Raw genomic sequence first — 22511 nt, forward strand, 5'->3', positions numbered from 1 at the left:
TGTAACATCCGAAGCTTGCTTCGCTCATTTCTAGTGACAGCCCACTGGTCACTGTCTAATGTCATCTAAACAACCACACATGGCAGGTGACAGCCCTCCTTCTCAGTGTCCTCATACGTTGTAGATCAGGGGTGCACAACCTGCTTCACTTGAAACTATTCTGTGTGGCCCCAAACCATCTGGTGACAGACCTGGATGTCTATGTCTTGTGTATTCTCCCATTAGATTGGAATCCTGGAGGTGTAACCTGACATTTAATGTATGTACAATACACCATAAATACTGTATTTCAGTTGGTAATACCCCTTTAACTTTTATTTTCGACCCCTGGAATGCCTTCAGTCTGACAATGTTGCCCCCAACCAGAAATGGTTGTGCACCCCTGGTATAGATGATACTACAAGGGGACCTGGCACCTTCTATGTGGTAACATAGGTGGCTGTTTGCCTGCTGCTGATTAACATGTTTTAGGTAGGTGACAGAGGTCAGGGACGTTGAACTAAATGGTTTCTGTCAATGGTGTCTAACACTGATGGTGTTATCTTAATTATACATACTAATAACAATAAAATGTGGTACGTTGTTTTTACCTATTTATTCATCAGCTTCATTTTTTTATTACAGTTGATCATATATACCAGAGATACACTTTTTTTAAGGTCCATATATCTGGGTCTGCCATTGGGTGAAGGTCCAAGCTGCAAAAAAAAAATTTAAGGAGTGGTAATAACAGTGGCGTGTAGTCCTCTGCAGCAATTTTTTTTACAATAAGCCACAGTTATAAACCCACTGAATCCCCTTTGTGCTCCCACAGTAAAAGTTCCTCCTCAGCATCTCCCCACACAGTAAGAATGTCCCCTTTGTGCCAACTGACAATAATGGCGTCCCTTTAGTGCCCTCACAAAGTATGATGCTTGCATAGTGTCTCCTGACAGTTAGATGTCCACTTAGCACCACCACGCAGTATGATGCCCTTTTGTGCCTCTGTCCCAGTATAATGCCCCCTTAATACCTCCCCACACAGTAAGATGCCCCTAAATACCTCCTCACAGTAGAATGATTGCCTCCATATACACCAAATGTGGGCCCCTTTTAGTGCCTCCCACACAAAATGATGATCTCAAAATCCCCCTCACACAGTATGATGCCCCCTTAAGTGTTTAACAATGTAAAGAAAGTTCCAGCACTTGTAAATCGTTTTGTTGCTTCGTCTTTATTTTCGGTAACAAGTTACAGCATGTGGACACCACCGCACAATTGACTCGTTTTGAACTGTAGCGTTCTTAGTCGTAACCATATCCAATGCCAAACCTCCAGGTTTAAGTAGATCTACTTCCTCAACCAACAATAGGGTGGGGAGGGGAACCACCTCCCAGAGGCAGGGCACTCCAAAGCTCTGTCATGTACTACACCTGTGATCTGCATTTAACAGCATAAAAAATACATATGTGTATATAAATCCCACAAGATGCTGCTCCCTATCTAACCTTTCTAATTCGCCTCTCCCCCTATCCGACCACAACCTACTCACCTTCTCTTCATTGGTCTCTTCTGCTGCTCCCCCGGTCCACACACTAGCACACCCCCGCAGGAACCTTAAACATCTCGACTTTCGCTTGCTTTATGACTCTCTTCTCCCACTCTCTACCATCTGTTCCCTCTAAGACCCAGATGCTGCTACCACCCTATATAACACCACAATAATACAGCTCTGGACACTGTTGCCCCCCTCACACACAACAAAACCCGAAAAATTTACAGACAACCCTGGCACACCAACCTGACCAACAAACTCAGACAAGCTTCCAGGGCTGCTGAGCGGCATTGGAAGAAATCCCATTCTAAAGATCAATTTACCGCATACAAGCAATCCCTCCTCATATTCAAATCCTCACTCGCTGATGCAAAACAGGCCTACTTCTCATCTCATATCTTCCCTGGCCCACAGCGCTAAACAACTTTTTAACACTTTTAACTCCCTTCTCCGTCCCCCAGCGCCCCCACCCTCTCCTCTCATCTCAGCTGAGGACTTTGCCAAATACTTCAAACAAAAGATAGTCAACATCAGAGAAAGCTTCAGTACACAGTCCCCACAGACCCTCTACACAACTGCCCGGGCGTCTTCTACCAAAACCCGCTTCTCCATCATTACAGAAGAAAAACTCTCAACTCTACTCTCCAGATCACATCTCCCCACCTGTGCACTTGATCCAATCCCATCCCACCTCATCCCTAACCTCACCACAGTGTTTATCCCAGCCCTAACTCATCTCTTCAACCTCTCACTAACCTCTGGTGTCTTCCTCTCTGCTTTTATACGTGCTACCATTACAATCATCCTCAAAAAGCCTTCACTTGACCCATCTTTGTCCAGTTATCGCCCCATATCACTTCTTCCGTATGCCTCAAAGCTACTTGAACAACATGTCCATTCGGAACTGTCCTCTCACCTCTCCTCCTGCTCCCTCTTTGACCGGCTACAATCTGGCTTCCGACCCCACCACTCGACTGAGACTGCCCTTACCAAAGTCACCAATGACCTACTAACAGCCAAAACCAAAAAACATTACTCTGTCCTCCTTCTCCTTGACCTGTCCTCTGCCTTCGACACTGTCGACCACTCCCTTCTGTTGCAAACTCTCTCATCTCTTGGCATCACTGACCTGGCCCTCTCCTGGATCACATCATACCTCACAGACCGGACGTTTAGCGTCTCCCACTCTCGCACCACCTCCTCATCTCATTACCTCTCTGTTTGGTGTCCCGCAAGGCTCTGTCCTAGGACCCCTGCTCTTCTCTATCTACACTTTTGGCCTGGGACATCTCATAGAGTCCCATGGCTTTCAGTATCACTCTTATGCTGATGACACACAAATCTACCTCTCTGGTCCAGACATCACCACCTTACTATCAAGAATACCACAATGTCTATCTTCTATATCATCCTTCTTCTCCTTTCACTTTCTAAAACTTAACATGGCTAAAACAGAATTCATCATCTTTCCCCCATCTTGCTCAAACCCCCCAACAGACCTATCTATCACGATCCATGGCTGCACACTCTCCCTGGTCAACCAAGTGCGCTGCCTTGGAGTGACCTTGGATTCTGCCCTCTCCTTGCGACCGCACATCCAAGCCCTTTCCACCACCTGCCGCCTCAAACTCAAAAACATCTCCCGCATCCACGATTTCCTTAACTTTGAATCTGCGAAAATGTCTGTACATGCCCTCATCATTTCCTGCTTAGACTACTGCAACATTCTCCTCTGTGGCCTTCCATCTAGCACTCTCGCACCCCTCCAATCTATCCTCAACTCTGCTGCCCGACTAAGCCACCTCTCACCCTGTTACTCCTCTGCCTCTCCCCTCTGCCAATCCCTTCACTGGCTCCCCATTGCCAGGCGAATTCACTTCAAAGTACTAACAAATACATACAAGGCCACCCACAACCTGTCCCCTCCGTACATTTCTGAGCTACTTTCCCGATACATCCCCACACGCACTCTCCTATCCTCACAAGACCTCCTTCTCTCCTCTCCTCTTATCGCCTCTTCCCACAATTGACTCCAAGATTTCTCCCGTGCATCCCCCCACACTCTGGAACCCGCTACCCCAACATATCAGACTCTCACCTACAGTAGAATCCTTCAAAAGAAACCTGAAAACCCACTTCTTCAGACAAGCCTACAACCAGTGACCCTGCTGCCTCTATACCGTCATGACCAACTTCACCTGCACCTACTGTGTATTTCTCCCATACCATGTAGATTGTAAGCCCTCACGGGCAGGGCCCTCTCTCCTTCTGTACCAGTTTGTAAGTCGTCTTGTTTATGATTACTGCAATTGTCTGTATTATGTATGTATACCCCTTTTCATATGTACAGCGCTATGGAATGAATGGCATTTTAATAATAAATAATAATAATAATAATACAAAGTATAAAATACAAAATACAACAGCACATTTCCAGGGCATAATCTACTTCTATTACAGCACTTGTTCTGAATCAGGACTCTAGCTTCAAATATTTTTGCCCAGAAAAACTGCATAGTGTGAATGGGATAAAAAGTCAAACATGAAAAATAGGTATAAAAATAAGAAGACATCTAAATTACTAGAACATTTTCATGTAGCTCTCTGTGAAGCAAAATAATGGCTATTATTCGCTTATGCATGTTGGATTAAAACAGTGTTAATAAAAATACATCAGTTCTTTCCTTAGATTGAGACCCTTAGGATATCTGGTATTCAATCTGAATATCCAATATGCCTCCCACTACAAAACCTTCTTCTTCATATTCCCACCTCTCAAAGGAACTACTGCTTTTTTAATCGCATAAGTGTGGAAACTAGTTAAACTACGGTTATGTACTGTTATAAAATGATTGGCTGCATTTGATGTACCCATCGCTAAGGGGTTAATAATGTAATTAACATGTTCCAGCAGTCTTGTTTTCAATTTCCTGCTGGAACTCCCTATATACATAAGATCACACATTGTACTTTCAATAACATAAATAATGCCCATTGTATTACAATTAATATAGCTTTTTATCGGGAATGTTTCTGTATGTGTAGAATTATGAAAGTTTCTTGTTGTGCATGGATGTCCTCCACATTTAGTAAAACCTAGATATTTAATCCAGGTACCCGATGATTTATTTGCAGTACGTGTGAAAAGCGAGGGGGAGAGGACACTAGCCAATGTACTAGGTCACCTTAATACTATTCTGCATCCACTTTTTAAGGTGTCATATAGAATACTGTCCTCATACAAAATAGGAAGACACTTCCTGATAGCTTGTTGAATTTGTGTGAACTGATGGCTGTATATGGTGTGGGGATTCGCTCCAGTAGTTAGGATGAGCGGGCGCAGTACAGAGGCAAAATACAGGTTCGTAATTCAAACTTCAGTGTTTATTCACACATGATTCCAAAAACAAAACGTCACTTTTGCAGTGTTTGGTGTTACTTCACACCCAATGGCAAGTTAATAAAACAAAAATCACCTTGCTTGCAGTTCTGCCTCAGAAAGTTCAAATACAGGCTTTAGACGGCCTGTTCCCCTGACACACCGGTCTCTGCTCTCCAGCCCAGCACAGGCCTTATATCCCAGCACACAGACCTCCTGAGCTCCACTGTCAGATGGAGGTAATCATCTCCACCTGGCAGTGCTGGCTAGTTTTTATGCCTGGCAAAACCCGGCCTGGAACATGGGGAGTAGTCACCCACCCAGCACTTTGACTACTCCCAGTAAGAGCCGTCCCGGATCAGCTATTACAGCCATGCTAAGTACCAAGGTGTCAAACAGCAACTGCTGCTGACACATAAAAACTGACTCTTACTCCACCGAGGCCAGGAACCTCGGTGACACGTACCTATCATCCGCGAAGATTCCTTGTACCTTCTTACAATACGGACAAGTGTAGGTTGTTCTGAATCTGTTGAATCATTTTTAATTATATTAGTCCTTTTAGATTTGAACAGTAATTCAGTTCTAGATTTGTTTGCCGCTATATTCAAAACTCTAGATAACATCCAATCTGGATAACCCCTTTGTAACAAGCACATCTGAATTAACTGGCATTCGCTAATAAATGCGACATTTGTACTGCAATTTCTGCGGGCCCGGATAAATTCTCCTACTGTAATGTTGCAGACAGAAATCACAGCTGACAGAAAACACAGTTTTAAAGACGGCAGTGTCACAGGTTCAGAGTTATCATATATGGACTGGGCCCCGTAGATTTACCATTTAAAAGGTTGGCGGAGACACCACCAAAGTACTATTATGTCCTTCTGATTACTGGACCCCGGCAATTAGTCAGTACTACACACGGCAGTACAGACACATCTTTCTGCATGTTACAACTCATAAAGCAAACCATAACCAGGTGGCTGCTACTACATGGAGATATCGGGTATAACGCCCTGATCCGTGATACGCAAGTAGACAAATATTTATCAATGTCATAACTACCAATTTAAATATTATTTAGATACTAAGACACTATTTAGACTCCTGTTTCTGAATGCAATTTGGTCCCCTGATGAACCCGAGTACAGTAAGGGTGAAACGCGTCAGGACAATGGTGTCATCAACTTAGATGGCATCATAATATCTATTAAATAAAGGGATATTGATACCACCAACTCTGGGTGATGTCAAACATTCTGTTTAACTAGAATACGGGATTATGTGCTATCTGACAACTAATAGTATGTATCTACAAATATAAGTAGGAGATAGACTAATCATTTCATGATCTGTCTAAACTTTAATTACTTATTATGGTATATTTGGTTTTTATTTTTTTGTACCTTTAGTCGTTAGCTATTACAATAACGATTAACTAATAGGTTAGCATACAAAAGCTACCAGGGACATCCCGACTCAGGGGCGGCCATTCCGTTTATAGGAAGGACGTAAATAGCGAGAGGGTCAGATATAGGGAGAGAGCCCATAGCTATACTGTATATTAGGCACAATCTCTGCCATTCCTAGCTTCAAAGCTAAGTATCAACCTAATGATATCTTCCATCTTGTTTTCTTATTTTACTGTTACGTGCAGGGGCGTAGCTATAGGGGGTGCAGAGGTAGCAGTCGCTACCGGGCCCAGGAGAGTGGGGGCCTAAAGACACTTGTGCCACATAAGACACTAGCATTATAAAAAGTGCATACTGGTCAATTTACACCTCTGGCTGGAGGGAAGGGGTTAGGTTAAGAATTTGGCATGAGGAGGTGCCCTTTAAATGTTTGCCTCAGGCAGCAGGAAGGATATGTGCTCCCCTGCCCCTTGGCAACAAGCACTGAGGGACGGGGGCCCAAGCTGAACTCTTGCACCAGGGCCCATGAGCTTTTAGCTATGCCCCTGCCTGTTGTGTGTGTCTGTCCCTGTGTGTGTGTGTCTGTCCCTGTGTGTGTGTGTGTGTGTGTGTGTGTGTCTGTCCCTGTGTGTGTGTGTGTCTGTCCCTGTGTGTCACCATCACCATGCCCACAGTGTTCCTATGTCTTGACGCAGCTGCATCAGGACATTCTGTGTGGGGTAAGAAGATGGAAGAGGAGGGAGCGCCGCCAGCATGGAGTCCGTGGGAGAGACACAGGGAGGCACACTAAGGACGTAGGTAACACTACCACATTATCAGCACTAGTGTTATCTGTGTTTTTACATAGGACTTCAGGTAACACTGCCACATTATCAGCACTATTGTTATCTGTGGTTTTTACATAGGACTGCAGGTAACACTACTACATTTTCTGTACTCAGCCATCACTGTGTTATCTGTGTTGTTACATAGGACTGCAGATAGATATTAAAAGTTACATTTTATGGGTGGTTACCTGTGACATTTATAATATTTCACAGTCGGTTCTGTGTCTGTCTCCGAATCCTCCAATCTATTAATTGAATTATGAAAATGTCTCTTAAGGGTTAAATTTCTAACAAACTTGTTAATATCAAGAATAGTAGTAAATACATCAAAATCTGTTGTAGGCACAAAGTTCAGACCCAAAGAAAATACATTTTTTTTGGTCATCAGTAAGGCAGTGTTCAGACAGGTTAATAACATCCAACGATAATTGTTGATCTGCACAACTTTCTATTTTTTTCTGCAGCCGCGTGGCCATAGAATTAGTTCTTTTTCTGTTTCCGTCTGGCCCGTCTTGGAGGTTTTTTGAAAGACCTCCAACCTCGTTTTTGCTTTTGCTTTTTTGTAATATGAGGGTTTTGCTAGCAGCACCATCTGTTCCTATGTTTCCAGAGTGTAGTCCTCAGCAGAATCCTGAGAATCACTGGTTACCTCTGATGTTTCAAATTCAGATGAGTTGAAACTTACTTTGCCTGATACATTGTGTTTCTCTGCTTTTCTCTGTGATTTTTTATTTTTATTCTTTAATATGGACTTGGTGGTATAGTAAAGATTATCACGTCTCCCCCATTCATAGATCTGATTGTTACTGTAGTCATAGAGATCCCTCTGGAACTTATTATGCTTGGTTTCAATTATGTTCTCCTTAGATTGTTTGATCGAAGTCACAATTTTTTGTTCCATCGTGGCGTACTCCGGTATAGATTCATATTTATTCACAGTACTTTTACATGTTTCTATCTCATATTCAATAATTAGAGACATTAACTTTAGGGAGCTTTAGTCAGTATTTTTTTTAATTCTTAGTCCAGATGAAATCATGGACTTTTCCACATTTTTTACCAGCGTTGTATGATCCCACCATAATTTAGTCTCTTGAATCATAAGTTTTTCTAGCTCTTGCATTTTATTTTTCATATCCAGCTGGTCATGTGAATGTTGGTCTTTTGTGGAGAATACCTGATCCGCTTTGGATCTGCATTCAGGTGTTAAAGCGAAAGCCATTACAAGACAGAGTGCAGAGTGGGAGGAGGTCCACAGAATATCGTTAGTAGTACTGAGACTTGTGAGAACATAGGAGGTAGAGGGTGAGGCACGGATAAACCTTCTACTCATAAAGTCCACAAACAAAAATCTAGCTCACCGTGTATCCATCATCCTCTGTCCACGGAACGAACTTGGCAAGTTCTCCAGACCTAAACAATGTAAAGAAAGTTCCAGCACTTCGTCTTTATTTTCGGTAACAAATTACAGCATGTGGACACCACCTTACACCACCGCACAATTGACGCGTTTCGAACTGTAGCGTTCTTAGTCGTAACCATATGGAATGCCAAACCTCCAGGTTTAAGTAGATCTACTCCCCCAACCAACAATAGGGGGTGAGGGGAACCACCTCCCAGAGGCAGGGCACTTGTTTGGGGGGAGTAGATCTACTTAAACCTGGAGGTTTGGCATTCCATACGGTTACGACTAAGAACGCTACAGATCGAAACGCGTCAATTGTGCGGTGGTGTAAGGTGGTATCCACATGCTGTAATTTGTTACCGAAAATAAAGATGAAGCAACAAAACGATTTACAAGTGCTGGAATTTTCTTTACATTGTTTATGTCTGGAGAACTTGCCTGGTTCGTTCCGTGCATGGAGGATGATGGATTCATGGTGAGCTGGATTTTTGTTTGTGCCCCTTAAGTGTTCCCTGCACATTATTCTCCCCTCAGGTGCCCCTACACAGAGTAATGCCCTACATTACAGGTTTATGTACCCTGCTTAGTGATGTCCCGTATTGCCTCCAGTTTAGATACTCACCTACCCCACGTTCACCTGACAAACATTGCAGAGCAGCTCTTCTACTTTCTTTTCTGTGCTCTGTGTGGCTCAGTGCAGGATGTGCAAGGACACAGATACAGTTCAAAGCGGGACATGCAGAGATCCACAAAGCTGGTCCTCCAGTTTAGTACACCAGATCTATACATAAATTGTGGAAGTGAGTTAATAAAATGTAATTTTAGCAAATTTTTCTACTTTGTGACCAAATTATTTTACAGCATGGGATCCCGAGGCACAATAAGCCCCAGGGGGGGTCAAGAGTCATGACCCTGAGATGACATAATGTGTCACCTAGGGGTCCAGAAACCACACATTTCAAGCTCCAGACTACAGGACTATGTGGTACAGCAGTTTAAGACGGAGGCAGTGCAGCATTGGACCCAGAATTCACACCTTCAGTTTCAGGATGGAATATAGGATGTTGCCCAGGTGTCAGTTGTCAGGATCAAAGACAGCTGAGTTCAGGACTTTGCATTTAGGAGTCTGAACTCTGAAACTCTACAGCTTGAAATCTACCAGGTGGAACTAAGCAGCCAAACAAGATCACAGACACGCACAGCCGCTGCTTCTCCCCGTGCACCGATGAAAACATCCGGTGTCGGTGGGAACAGCCAATGGCAGGCGGAGACGGTGACGAGCCTCCCTAGCGTCACCCACGATGCTAGGGAGGCTCGTCCCCGTCTGCCATTGGCTGCTTCCCCCCTGACATTGGATGTTTTCATTAGCGCATTGGGATAAGCAGAAATGATCCAATAATAATGATCCAATCACATTGGAGAGCGTCACAGCCAGGGAGGTTTTTCCTCCCTGAATGTGACGCTCTTCGATATGATTGGATCGCGGCACAGCCAGCGAGAAGGAGACGCCCATTGAGAAACCTTGGCGTCTCCTCCTCCCTGTACCGATGCTCAATATTAGCATTCTGAGCTCGAAAACTTCAGGCGGGCGCAGCAGGGTGTAGGGGCGATGTTTAAAGAAAAAAAAAAACTGGGTGGCAGCATTAGTACAGGTATTTAATTCCTATAAGTAAAACAGATGAAAGGTCGTCTTAAGACAAAGATCACAGAATAGGGTGGCACTGCTAGTTTTCCCCAATGTTCCATAAATATACGTCTCCACACCCGGGTCTTACTTCATTCACTGTAGTGGTGAACAAGATTTCCAATAGACTTCGAATATCGATGCGCAAAAAGAGAAAACCTTAATCAAGGTTGATACATAAATGTAAATATAAAAAAAGACAAAAATATAAACATAAAGAAATTACATCTATAAAAACACACTGAGATCATTTTTCTAATTTAGACCTAAAGGGCCCATAGCTTGAGAACGTATAATCCACCTTGCTTCCCTTCTCAATAGGGCAAGGTGTCTGTCTCCCCCTTGTGGCAGACAGGGAACTACTTCTAATCCCGAAAAACTCAATGCCCTCGGATTACCTCCATGTTCAGACCTGACATGCTCATTCAACCGCGGGCAACCCTTACCTGTTGTGATAGAATTTACATGCTCTCTAAATCTCTCATATAGATTTTTGATCGTCTTTCCTATGTAGAATCTACCACATTTGCAGCTTATTAAATACTTTTACACGTTATCAAAGATTTTACTTTGTAATGTATCCCCCCAAAACTCAAATAGTTTCTCTGGGGATTGTATTTACAGTAGGCACAATTGCCGTACCTGCGATTACCTATCGGTATGCAGTCTTCTAGCCACATATTTTGTTTCTCTTCTACAAAACGACAAGCTATCATATCTTGTATTTAATTGCAGTAGATTTTTATAGTGTTCATGTGTGCAACCAGCCAATTCATTGGGAATGACATTTGGTGCCGCCCACTGAATCGGCGTACATCGGACGAGACGCAGTGACATCTTGACGTCAGTGGCCAGAGGAAGTGGAGTGTGCGCGAAACGGCTGTCGCCATGAGCTGAAAACTTGCTTGGTACGCTTGTCCGCCCCTGTTTAAGCAGGTATCTGCCTTGAATAAAAGAAGAATTCACGATTCTGGTGATATTTTTGGAGTATTTGCTGTAAACGATACGCTTGTCGACACCTAAGCAACCAAGTATGCAGCTAGCAAGGTCATGAGAAAGGGACAGACCATGTTCTGAAATGTGTCAACCAGATAGCCTTGTTCTGGGATTGTCACATCATCATGCTGACTGTGTACTGTGCAGTGATTTTAAACTTGGATGAATAAAGCAAAGCATTTTACATTTATTGGCGCGGTGCTGAGATTTCTACTTATCACTGGCTGCTGTTTAAAGAGATGGACTGCTCCTGCACCTAGTGAGGTGAGCTGAATCATACTACTTACTACAGCTTGCCATGCTCTCCAGCTTTGGCCAAGTTCACACTTCACTTATTTGGTCAGTTATTTCCATCAGTTATTGTGAGCCAAAACCAGTAGTGAAGCCTACTCAGACATAAGGTATAATGGAAAGATCTGCACCAGATCTGTGTTTTTGACCCACACCTGGTTTTGGCTCACAACTGTTGGAACTAACTGACCAAGTGGAAGTGTGAATTGGCCTTAGCTGAGGATCCGATGCTTTCAGGTTCAGCCTCTGCCCCCCCTTCTCCATTGGGTTGGGTTATAATGGCCATTGTCATTACTATCATTATCAGCAGCAGCACTTTTGTCTTAGGCCTTCACATAGTCAGTGTTTGTGTATTTGCATCAGTGATTGTGAGACAAAACCAGATGTAGGTGAAAAACACAGAACAGGTGCAACTCATTCCATATACTTTATTTCTGTGTAGCCTGTAGACTGTTTTTAGCTCATAATCGCTGTTGGAAATCACTGACCAAAACACTGGTGTGTGAATAAGGCCTTAAAGGGGTTATCCCACCTTCTCTTTTCCATGCTGTGGCTGCTCTCTCATGTTCGCTAAACTGCTCAGTCAGGGGGCGTTTAGATTTCTTATGACTGACAGCAGGTTCAGCGGTCTGCTGATCTACAGACTCCGCCTACTTGCCTGGCGTGCGCGCTCCCGTGTGAGCAGGAAATCATTTGCGCAGGAGAACTAACAAGCAGGCATGCGCAGAGCATTCTATAAAAAAAAAAAAAGGACGAACGACAGGAATCCAACGCGCATGTCAGGTCGGGCTGCGTAGAAAAAAAAGAAGAGGCTAGCGCGCAAGCGCGGCCAATGCTCCGATGTCGCTGGGGTGGCCGTAACCAATAACAACCGGCTGTAAACAATGCTAAAAAAGAATGTCAAATATATAAGAAGGGAGGACGAATCGGTAATCACTTATATTGGGTAAGTTGATACTTGTGTCAAAAACTACACAATTAAGCAGACATCAAACGATGGGATAACCCCTTTAATGAGTGTCAGCCTCATCCCTGAACTGTGCCTAGGAAAACTTCACGTCCCTCTGCACCACCAACTCGCCCTCAACTCGTTACTCGTCCTCAACTTCCTCCTCCATGGAACTTTGTCCGTGTGGGTTCCCAACAGCTAAAGGGTGGCAAGCATTATGCAGAAGCTGTTCCTCCACCTTCCTTTATTGAATGAGCGTTTGCTCTAATATAAATATCAGGGGATGGCATTGCTGCTGCTGTTGTCCCTAGTCACAAATCTGGTGGCCCCTTTAAAGGTCCTTAGAACATGATGCATGTCCCTGGTGAGCTGCCACTGTCTGACCTCAAAACAACACATGCTAATTCTGGTCTCATGCATGATATAATCATTAACGACTACACTGACCAGAACTACACAAACATGGAGAAGTCAATAGGCTCTGTCCTCATTGCTGTGTCCTCATTGCCATGATGCTGTGTTACTGCACCACAGCAATGCACCGCAAATCATTGACCCAGTCGGCTGTGAAAGACATGTATTGTCCATTCCTGTAAGGCAAGGACGGCTGTTCTTTTGAGAATAATGGTGGCTAGGTATTTTCCATTGAGGGTGCGGGCACGCCATCAGTTCCCTAAAGGCAGTGGAATCCACTAAGTGGTGCCACAGCTACTTGTCACTACCAGAGCTTGGAGGAGTTCTCACTGCTCTGTTTCTCCGCCCCTGTGATGAGCTCTTTACTTTCTGTTTCCTTCCTCCCAGCTGTTCCTCCTGCGTTTGATTTCCCTGCCTTTAAATCACCCCTCCTCCTTTTGTAGTGTGTGGATTATATTTCTCATTTGAGTTGTAGCTCTTGCTTGAGTATCTTCCCCTGTATGCTATCCTTTCACTGGACCTGTGTTCTGCTGCAGCAAGTACTCCGGATATTGCCAGCCTGCGGCTGCAGCTCCTTCAGCTAAGTGTGCAGACATTGTTGTGTATCTGTGTGTTTTCTGACTGGATCCGAGGCGACCACGGTTCCCTCCATATACTGAGCAGGGCACCGGTGGCCGTGCCCCTTCCACTATTGTAGGGGTTACAGTGGTCATCAGTCTTAGGTACGCGGGCATGCCTCGTTCCACCATTTGGATCCGGGCATGGGCTTAGCAGCATAGGGAGAGCTTTGAGGGTCTGACAGGGGTCACCCTTTATCCTCCCTAGTTTGGGTCCGGTCAGTAGCTCTATTTTCTGTGCATGCTCTTGTTGCTCACATACAGCCGTGACACTACTGCACCTCCAGCAAATTCGCCAGGTGGGAATTCATTTTCCACACAAGCTGATTACTGGGCGCGTATCGTTGTTTCCATTCCATTATGGATGACTGATGATAGAATGTAGGAGGTGGAGGAGTCGGAGCAGGAGAAGCAGTAACTGATGATGTTGATGATGACAAGGACACTGTACTGTTTTTGGATGCAGTCTGGCTGCTACAAAGTAGACTGGGACAAGGAGGATAGTCTTGTTCTGATTGCTGGCCATTTTGATTTTCCCATTGGACCTGGTGATGACATGTGCTGCAATAGAGCTGTGTAATCATTTCACTGAGATCAAGAGGATACACACCCACCTACCATGAAGCCAGTAAAATGGCGGGAGTGATGCTTAATCAACTGCATTGATGTGATTCTATCTTATACTTTAACAGAGAAGATGCAAGCATGGCGAGCGGCAGCTATTACTGGAGCAACAGGCCCAAAATGATTGCGCTGTGGCAGCACCTGGACTTTATTAAGAAGGAGATGTGGCCTGAAGAGCCAAGGCTAGCCCCCAAGCCCAGACCGGAGAGTGCTGGGGCAGCTTGCAGTGCGGCGTGCACTTTGGCTGGAGTGACGCAACCCAAAATTGTGTCCCTGCAGTCACACAGTTCTATCTTTTTTGCAGGGCTATGGAACGGAAAAAATGGATGCGGACAGCACACCGTGTGCTGTCCGCAATTTTTTGCAGACCCATTGAAATGAATGGATCTGCATCCTATCCTCAAAAAATGCGGATCGGATGTGGAGCAAAAATACAGTTGTGTGAATGGGGCCTAAAGGTTCTAAAACTAAAACAAAAAATAATGGGGAGAGTGGGCATCATTGGCGGGTGTGATTACTAATAAAAAAGGGTTTGAATAACATATCAGTCACTGATAAATAAAGTTCTAATAGTTTGTATTTGGCTATGAAAACCACGCAGTTTTAGAACCGAAAATGCATATCCCCAATTAATTCTGTTGAACGCTTTCTCTTTATTCAAAGAAAGGAGCAGAGAAGGAATTTGACTAATCTCCATCCAATTGTGTATATTAATAAAATGGAAGGTGCTTGTCTGTTGGTTGGGGTTTACTAATTTCAGAATCAAGAAGAATCTCTAGTAATCTGAATGAAGTAATTTTTGCATATAATTTAAGGTCACTATTCAAAACAAAGATTGGGCTATAATTAGAAGCGTCTTTTCCTGGTTTTGAAATAGTGGTGATAGTATCCTTTAACATCTCTTCAGAAAAGGAGCTAGAGGACATGGCTAAGTTTAAATTGTACCTGAGTTTTGAAAAAAAGTTTGGATAATGGCTGTGCCAGGAACAGGTCTTTTTTGGGCTGCCCTAATACCTCTTTCAGTCATGTTATTCCCTGTTTCATCTGCACATCTAGATGCATTCCACTCAGAAGCAAGGGGCATCTTCCTTCTGTGAAATCTGCCAGCACTGTACTGCTGTGACGTCCTTTCCCTTACTTTCCACTAAGTTTGATTTCAGCTCTGGAGCTCACAGAACAGATATGGAGGGGGAAATCACACTTACAGACACAGGACACTGCTAAAATCTTCAAAAGCTATGTAGAAGCAATTCTTTTATCGGCCTTAGGATCTAAGCTAGCACTGACATGCCCCTACTTCCTCTCAGCCATCTTCTGTGTCTCTGTTACTAGGGACAGATCTTACCTGACAACAGGCAGTGGACTGCAATTAGGTTGAAGTGAGACCCCTAGTGGCTATTACTGTACAGCTTTTTTTTTTAGGTGGATGCAGGCATATTTTTTTAAATGAAGTGATTTAGAAATTTGCTAATTACACAATTCTCTATTAAATGAAATTAAATTGTGTGAAAGTACAGTGACTCTTTAGAGGGAACCGGTCATCAACTTTATGCTGCCCATACTAAAGGCAGCATAAAGTAGAGACTGGTGAGTTGATTTCAGCGGTCTCTCATTTAAAAGTAAAAAGTAAGTTGTTGCCGAGAACCAACATCACAATCATTGCAGACTAGACCTGGAAAAGAGTCATGGCCTCCTGAGAAGAGTCCTGGTTATTCATGAATTCCTGCTCTCCTGCCAACCTGCTGATGACGGACAGTCTTCTACCTAGTTTTCTCCCTTTCTCTCTAGGAGAGAACTGCCAATCATCAGCAGACGGGTGAGAGAGCAGGAGATTATGAATAACCAGGACTCTTCTCAGGTAGATGTGACTCTTTTCAAGGCCTGGGCTGCAATGACTATGATGCTGGTTCTCAGCGACCACGTACTTTTAGCTGATGACTGACACACCGCTGACATCAGCATTTCTGTCACTAATGTATGCTGCCCTCAGTGAGGTCAGCATAAAGTTGATGACAGGTTCACTTTAAGACATCACACAGGTCGGGAGGTAAAATTTTGGAGAAGACTTAATAATATTCCTTTGTATATCCTCTGGAGCTTTATTATTCATAACTGAGAGAATATTTTTTTTTTCTTCAAAGCATATCTCATAGCAAATCTATTGAGACCTTCTTTTTTTTGCATTTCGCTGCGTCAGGAAGGAGTTAATAAAATAGTCTTAGATAGCATCTCTTCTCAATTGTTCACATTCCCGTTTGGCTAGTTGTTTAAATGCCAAGAAAATTCACAGTATGGTGGGGTTTTGAAAAAGATATTATCAAAGGAATGACTTATGCGAAACAAAATAGAAAGAGTCATATAAGTCATTATCATGTACATAACATAGAAAGGGATCTCCTCTTAAGGGGAACCTGTCAGCACCAAAATGGACCATAAACCGCCAGCAGTACCTTAAAAGACCTGCGGGGGAATAAAAGTTGTTTTACAGCGATCATGCACCTCAGACATCTTACACAAGAACATCATTAGAAGCCGGATGTTAACAGCTTTAAGGTACTGCTGGCGGTTTATGATCCGTTTTGGTGCTGACAGGTTTCCCTTTAATATCAGTTTTCAGATCAATCAGCTCAAAGCTCAAGGTATTTTTGATAACAATTATTAAATTGGTATTCATTTTTCTTTATCTGAATAGGATTGAAAACTAGGGTTTGAAACCTTTACATAAACTTTTAATATGATGTCCCTAATTCCCTAATAAAACTATCTCTAATATACTTTATTAATAAATTATCTATTTTTACTCTTTTTCCTGCCTAAAGTGCATTTCCTGTGTGCTTAAAACTCTGTTCTCTGTACACCGCTGACAGCTCAGCGGTGTACTGAGTACATTTTATCAATAGGCAGCAGCAGCGCTGTTAGTATGGGCAGGAGCGCGCATTGCTGCTCCTGACCGCGCTCCCTGGACGACTACTAACTCTTGGCATAGCATATGGGTACCCTGTACCCATGTACTATGCCAGGATTAGCTGAGTGGAGCAGGCTTCTGCTTCTGCCTGCTCCTCTAAGCTAAGAGTCCTTCATGTCAGCTCCCGTGGCTTAGCGGAGCAGGCACAAGCAGTAGCCCGCTCCACTCAGCTAATCCTGGCATAGTACATGGGTACAGGGTACCCATGTGCTATGCCAAGAGTTAGTAATCGTCCAGGGAGCACGGGCAGGAGCAGCAATGTGCGCTCCTGCCTGTACTCACTGCGCTGTGGCCCCATTCATAAATTTCACATTCCGTACTCCGTACACCGCTAAGGGTACATTCACATCACCGTTTAGCTTTCTGTTCTTCTGATCCGTCAGAAGAAGAGAGAGAGAGAAAAAAAAAAACAGGATCCAGTAAAAAAACGGATCCAGTTGCATCAGTTGTCATCCGTTTGAGCCATTTCTGTCTGAGCAGTGGCGTAGCGTGGGTTGCCAGCACCCGGGACAAGCCAAGTATTGCGCCCCCCCCAACCTGTGGCCACACCCCTTTTTACAGATAATGTAATAGATGTCACTTGCAGTTATACGTCACACCACAGATGACTCTCTGAGTACAGATAATGTAGTAGATGGGTGTGAGCCCCCAGGATTCAGATCACGCACAGTGTGACCTGATGTCTGGGGCCGGTCTGCTACAGTGTGGGCCAAATTCTATATCCACCCTCCCCCCCAATCCTACCGTGAAACAGATATTTTGATGGGCATTACATACATTTCTACGAAATATACAGTAGAACACAGCACCACATACAGTACCTCTTACATCCAGTGACATCTCCTGTGATGTAGACTTTCCTCAATGTCTTCATTCGGAGATAAAACCGCCACGATACCTTCTTTCAGCCGCGTCTCGTCTCTGTAGAGTTTCACAGAAAAAATGTTTAGATTCCTCACTACTATCATCCTCCGCTTCCTGGTGCCTCAACACTCATCCTGCTGCTACCTCCAATACTGTGGTAGAGCCATACAGATAGTCCCCGATAATAATACACTCCCAAACTGTCCTCAATGGTAATAGCGTTCCCTACAGCAGGGTTCCTCAACTCCAATCCTCACGGCCCACCTGACGGTCATGTTTTCAGGGTTTCCTTAGTATTGAGCAGATTTTATAATTAGTGTCAGTGCATCAGGACTTACCTCAGATATTCATTCTGTGTGATATTCTCAAATCATGACCGGTAGGTAGGCCCTGGGGACTGGAGTTAAGGAACACTGCCCTACAGTACCTCCAATAGCATCCCTATTAATATGTGATCAATAATAATGCCCCCCAGTAGTAATAATTCGCCTTATAATGTGACCGTACATAAAAATGCCCCTTATAATGTGTGCCAGTGCAAAAATACCCCCTTTTAATGCCCCCAGTTGAGCTAATGTCCCCATAGTGCCCCCAAAATGTGCCAGTATAAAATACCCCTATATAGTGCCCCCAGTAAATGCCCCCCATAGTGCTCCTCTCCCCTCTTCCTCCTTGTGCCCCCCATAATGTACCAGTATAAAATACCCCATACAGTACAGACCAAAAGTTTGGACACACCTTCTCATACAAAGAGTTTTCTTTATTTTCATGACTATGAAAATTGTAGATTCACACTGAATGCATCAAAACTATGAAATAACACATGTGGAATTATATACATAACAAACAAGTGTGAAACAACTGAAAATATGTCATATTCTAGGTTCTTCAAAGTAGCCACCTTTTGCTTTGATTACTGCTTTGCACACTCTTGGCATTCTCTTGATGAGCTTCAAGAGGTAGTCCCCTGAAATGGTTTTCACTTCACAGGTGTGCCCTGTCAGGTTTAATAAGTGGGATTTCTTGCCTTATAAATGGGGTTGGGATCATCAGTTGCGTTGAGGAGAAGTCAGGTGGATACACAGCTGATAGTCCTACTGAATAGACTGTTAGAATTTGTATTATGGCAAGAAAAAAGCAGCTAAGTAAAGAAAAACAAGTGGCCATCATTACTTTAAGAAATGAAGGTCAGTCAGTCAGCCGAAAAATTGGGCAAACTTTGAAAGTAAGGGCTATTTGACCATGAAGGAGAGTGATGGGGTGCTGCGCCAGATAACCTGGCCTCCACAGTCACCGGACCTGAACCCAATCGAGATGGTTTGGGGTGAGCTGGACCGCAGAGTGAAGGCAAAAGGGCCAACAAGTGCTAAGCATCTCTGGGAACTCCTTCAAGACTGTTGGAAGACCATTTCAGGGGACTACCTCTTGAAGCTCATCAAGAGAATGCCAAGAGTGTGCAAAGCAGTAACCAAAGCAAAAGGTGGCTACTTTGAAGAACCTAAATTATGACATATTTTTAGTTGTTTCACACTTGTTTGTTATGTATATAATTCCACATGTGTTAATTCATAGTTTTGATGCCTTCATAGTCATGAAAAAAAAGAAAACTCTTTGAATGAGAAGGTGTGTCCAAACTTTTGGTCTGTACTGTATATAAGTGCCCCAGTAGATGCCCTCAGTGTCCCCCATAATTTGCAAGTATAAAATACCCCTTCTTAGCGCCCCCGTAGATGACCCCATAGTACTACTCTTCCCCCTTCCCCGTAGTACCCACCATAATGTGTCCCAGTATAATATGCCTCTATACAGAGCCCCCCATATAAAATACCCCCCATAGATTTCCTCTCCCCGTTCACCCATAGTGCCCCCCATATAAAATACCCCTTCTTTGTGGCCTCAGTAGATGCCCCCATAGTGCCACCCAATAATGTGCCAGTAAGAAGTGCCCCTATAGATGCCCCCATAGTGCCAACCAATAATGTGCCAGTAAGAAGTGCCCCCAATGCAAAAAAAATTTTTTCAAGAGCTGTTTTGGTTATTCCACGGAATCTTTATGTTTTTTGGTGCGCTGAATCCGAAAATGACCTCCATTTTGCAATAGGACATCATGTTTTCTGACAATTTAGGTAACTATGTTAAATAAGGCAATACCTCAAAATAAATAGAAATAGACTTATAAAATGAAAGTTTTATAAAAAAAAATCATGAAAATCCTTTTTTGAACTGAAATGAGCTGACCTACACACACCAAACTCGATTCGTCTTCCCTGTGAGGCTCCTCTTGGTGCATTTACGCTTGTGAGTAGCATCTGGAATGTCTCTCTGAAGCATCCAACAGTAGTCTGCCATCATTGTAATGCTCCATTTTCCCTGGTATCTCCTTTCCATCTCTTTAATGTCTTGGTGGAATTGTTCACTTTGTTTTGTTCCTCACTCACAGCTCCCAAATTTTCAGTAAAGTAGTCAAGGTGGGACTGGAGGAAATGCACTTTCAATCTCATCAGGCAACCTAAAGCTTGAAATGCTTTTAGCATTCGTCCAACCATCTTTTAGTAGTGAGGATCTTGGTTATTGGCTAAAATTTTCTGTACGACTTCTTTAAATGCAATCCACCCTTCTTTTTGAGGATCCGTCATGGTATTGACAAACTCTTGATCAGCTATAAGCCTTCTATTGTCTGGTCCGACAAACATACCTTCCTTCAATTTTGCCTCCGACAGGCCTGGAAACTTGGTGACCAAGTATTTGAAGCATTCTCCATCTCTTGGAAGTGATTTTACAAATTGCTTCATCAATCCCAATTTTATGTGGAGAGGTGGTAGAAGAACTTTATGGGAAGGTACCAAAGTTTCTCGGAGGACATTTTTTTTCACCGACTGTTAGCACCCTCGGCTGCCAATTCTTCTTGGTCCAGTGGTTTTGTCGGTCTCAACTGTCCCATAGACACAGAAAACAGGGGTATTTGGTATACCCAGCTTGTTGCCCGAGCAGCATGCACAAGACCTTCAAGTCCCCACCCACTTGCCAACCATGGTCTTCATATTTGAGTTTAGGAAGAATCAATTCCAAGTTCTCGTAGGTTTCCTTCAAGTGTACGGAATGACCTACAGGTATGGAAGTGTAAAAACTACTGTTGTGGAGTAAAACTGCTTTGAGACTTCTTTTTGAAGAATCTATAAAAAGACACCTTTGCTCTGAATCATATTGGATTTTAAATTGACCAATCAAACCTTTGACATTGATGCAATAAACTAACTTGTCTTCCTGGGCGAAGTAAGGAACGAACTCCTTTTCACGATGTCTGAACCATGAAGATGACACTCCTGGCAACAATAAATCCCTGCTTTTCAGCCTTGATCCGAGTAATTCAGCGGCATCTTTGGGAAGATTCAAGTCTCTTACCAAATTATTCATTTCCTCCTGAGAAAACAATTTTGGTCTTGTATCATCTTCAAAGTCAGATTCTTCAGGAAAGATGAACCCCTTCTACCATTAGAAGCACAGACTCACGGCTAAGGCTTCCACATACAGCATGCTGCTGAGTATCCTAGTAGTCAGACATGTCACTCAGAGCAGCACTTGTATTCATCCCCTTTGCAGGGGGGGAGGGGCAGAGATTGTTAACCTGCAAATAACAACAAAGGGCCAAGAGGAGAACTAGGGAAATTAGGAAATAGAATTTTTTTCCCCTAAAACTTGCTTAGCTTATGTATGTATTGCTGACCATCAGATTTACAGTGCTATATTTTTTTTTACATAACTCGGACAACCCCATTAAGTTTTTTTGGGCATTTTATATCTTAAATGCACTTATGTGAATTAATTAATAGTAATTTGGACTTTAAATTTGGTTAAAAACCCATAATATAAAAAAATAGCAAAAAATTATTTTTTAAATTTTTCGGCAAATTTTGTGGCAAATCATGACGTCTAGGAGTTTTTTCAATATTTTATTTGTTTTCAGCACACCAAAATACATGGAAATTAGATGAAAATAATCAAACAGCTTTTGTGTAATGTGGCAGTAAGAAGTGCCCCATAGATGTCCCCCAATCATGTGCCACTAACAATTATGTGCCAATAACAAGTGCCCCCCCCAATTATGTGCCAATAACAAGTGCCCCCCCCAGTTATGTGGCAATAACAAGTGCCCCCACAACGCTCCTCTCCTGTATTGTACCATATAAAAAAAAATATATAAACTCACATACTTACCTCCATCAGGCTGGCAGTGATGCGATGCAGGCCTCTTCCGGCCTGTGTCCCGCGCTGTACTGCTCAGGCGGCTCATGACGTCATTGCGCCACCTGCACCGGTCTCTGAAAGGCTGCAGGCCTCAGACACGGATCTCAGACGGAAATGGCTCAAATGGATGACAACTGATGCAACAGGATCCGTTTTTTTTTTTTACTGGATCCTGTAAAAAAAAAAATTATGCTATGACAATCCTATGCATAACTGATGCAACAGGATGCGTTTTTTTACAGGATCCTGTTTTTTTTTCTCTCTCTCCTCTTCTGACGGATCAGAAGAACGGAAAGCTAAGG

The sequence above is a fragment of the Bufo bufo genome, chromosome 1, assembly GCF_905171765.1.
Source record: "Bufo bufo chromosome 1, aBufBuf1.1, whole genome shotgun sequence".
Lineage (NCBI taxonomy): Eukaryota > Metazoa > Chordata > Amphibia > Anura > Bufonidae > Bufo > Bufo bufo.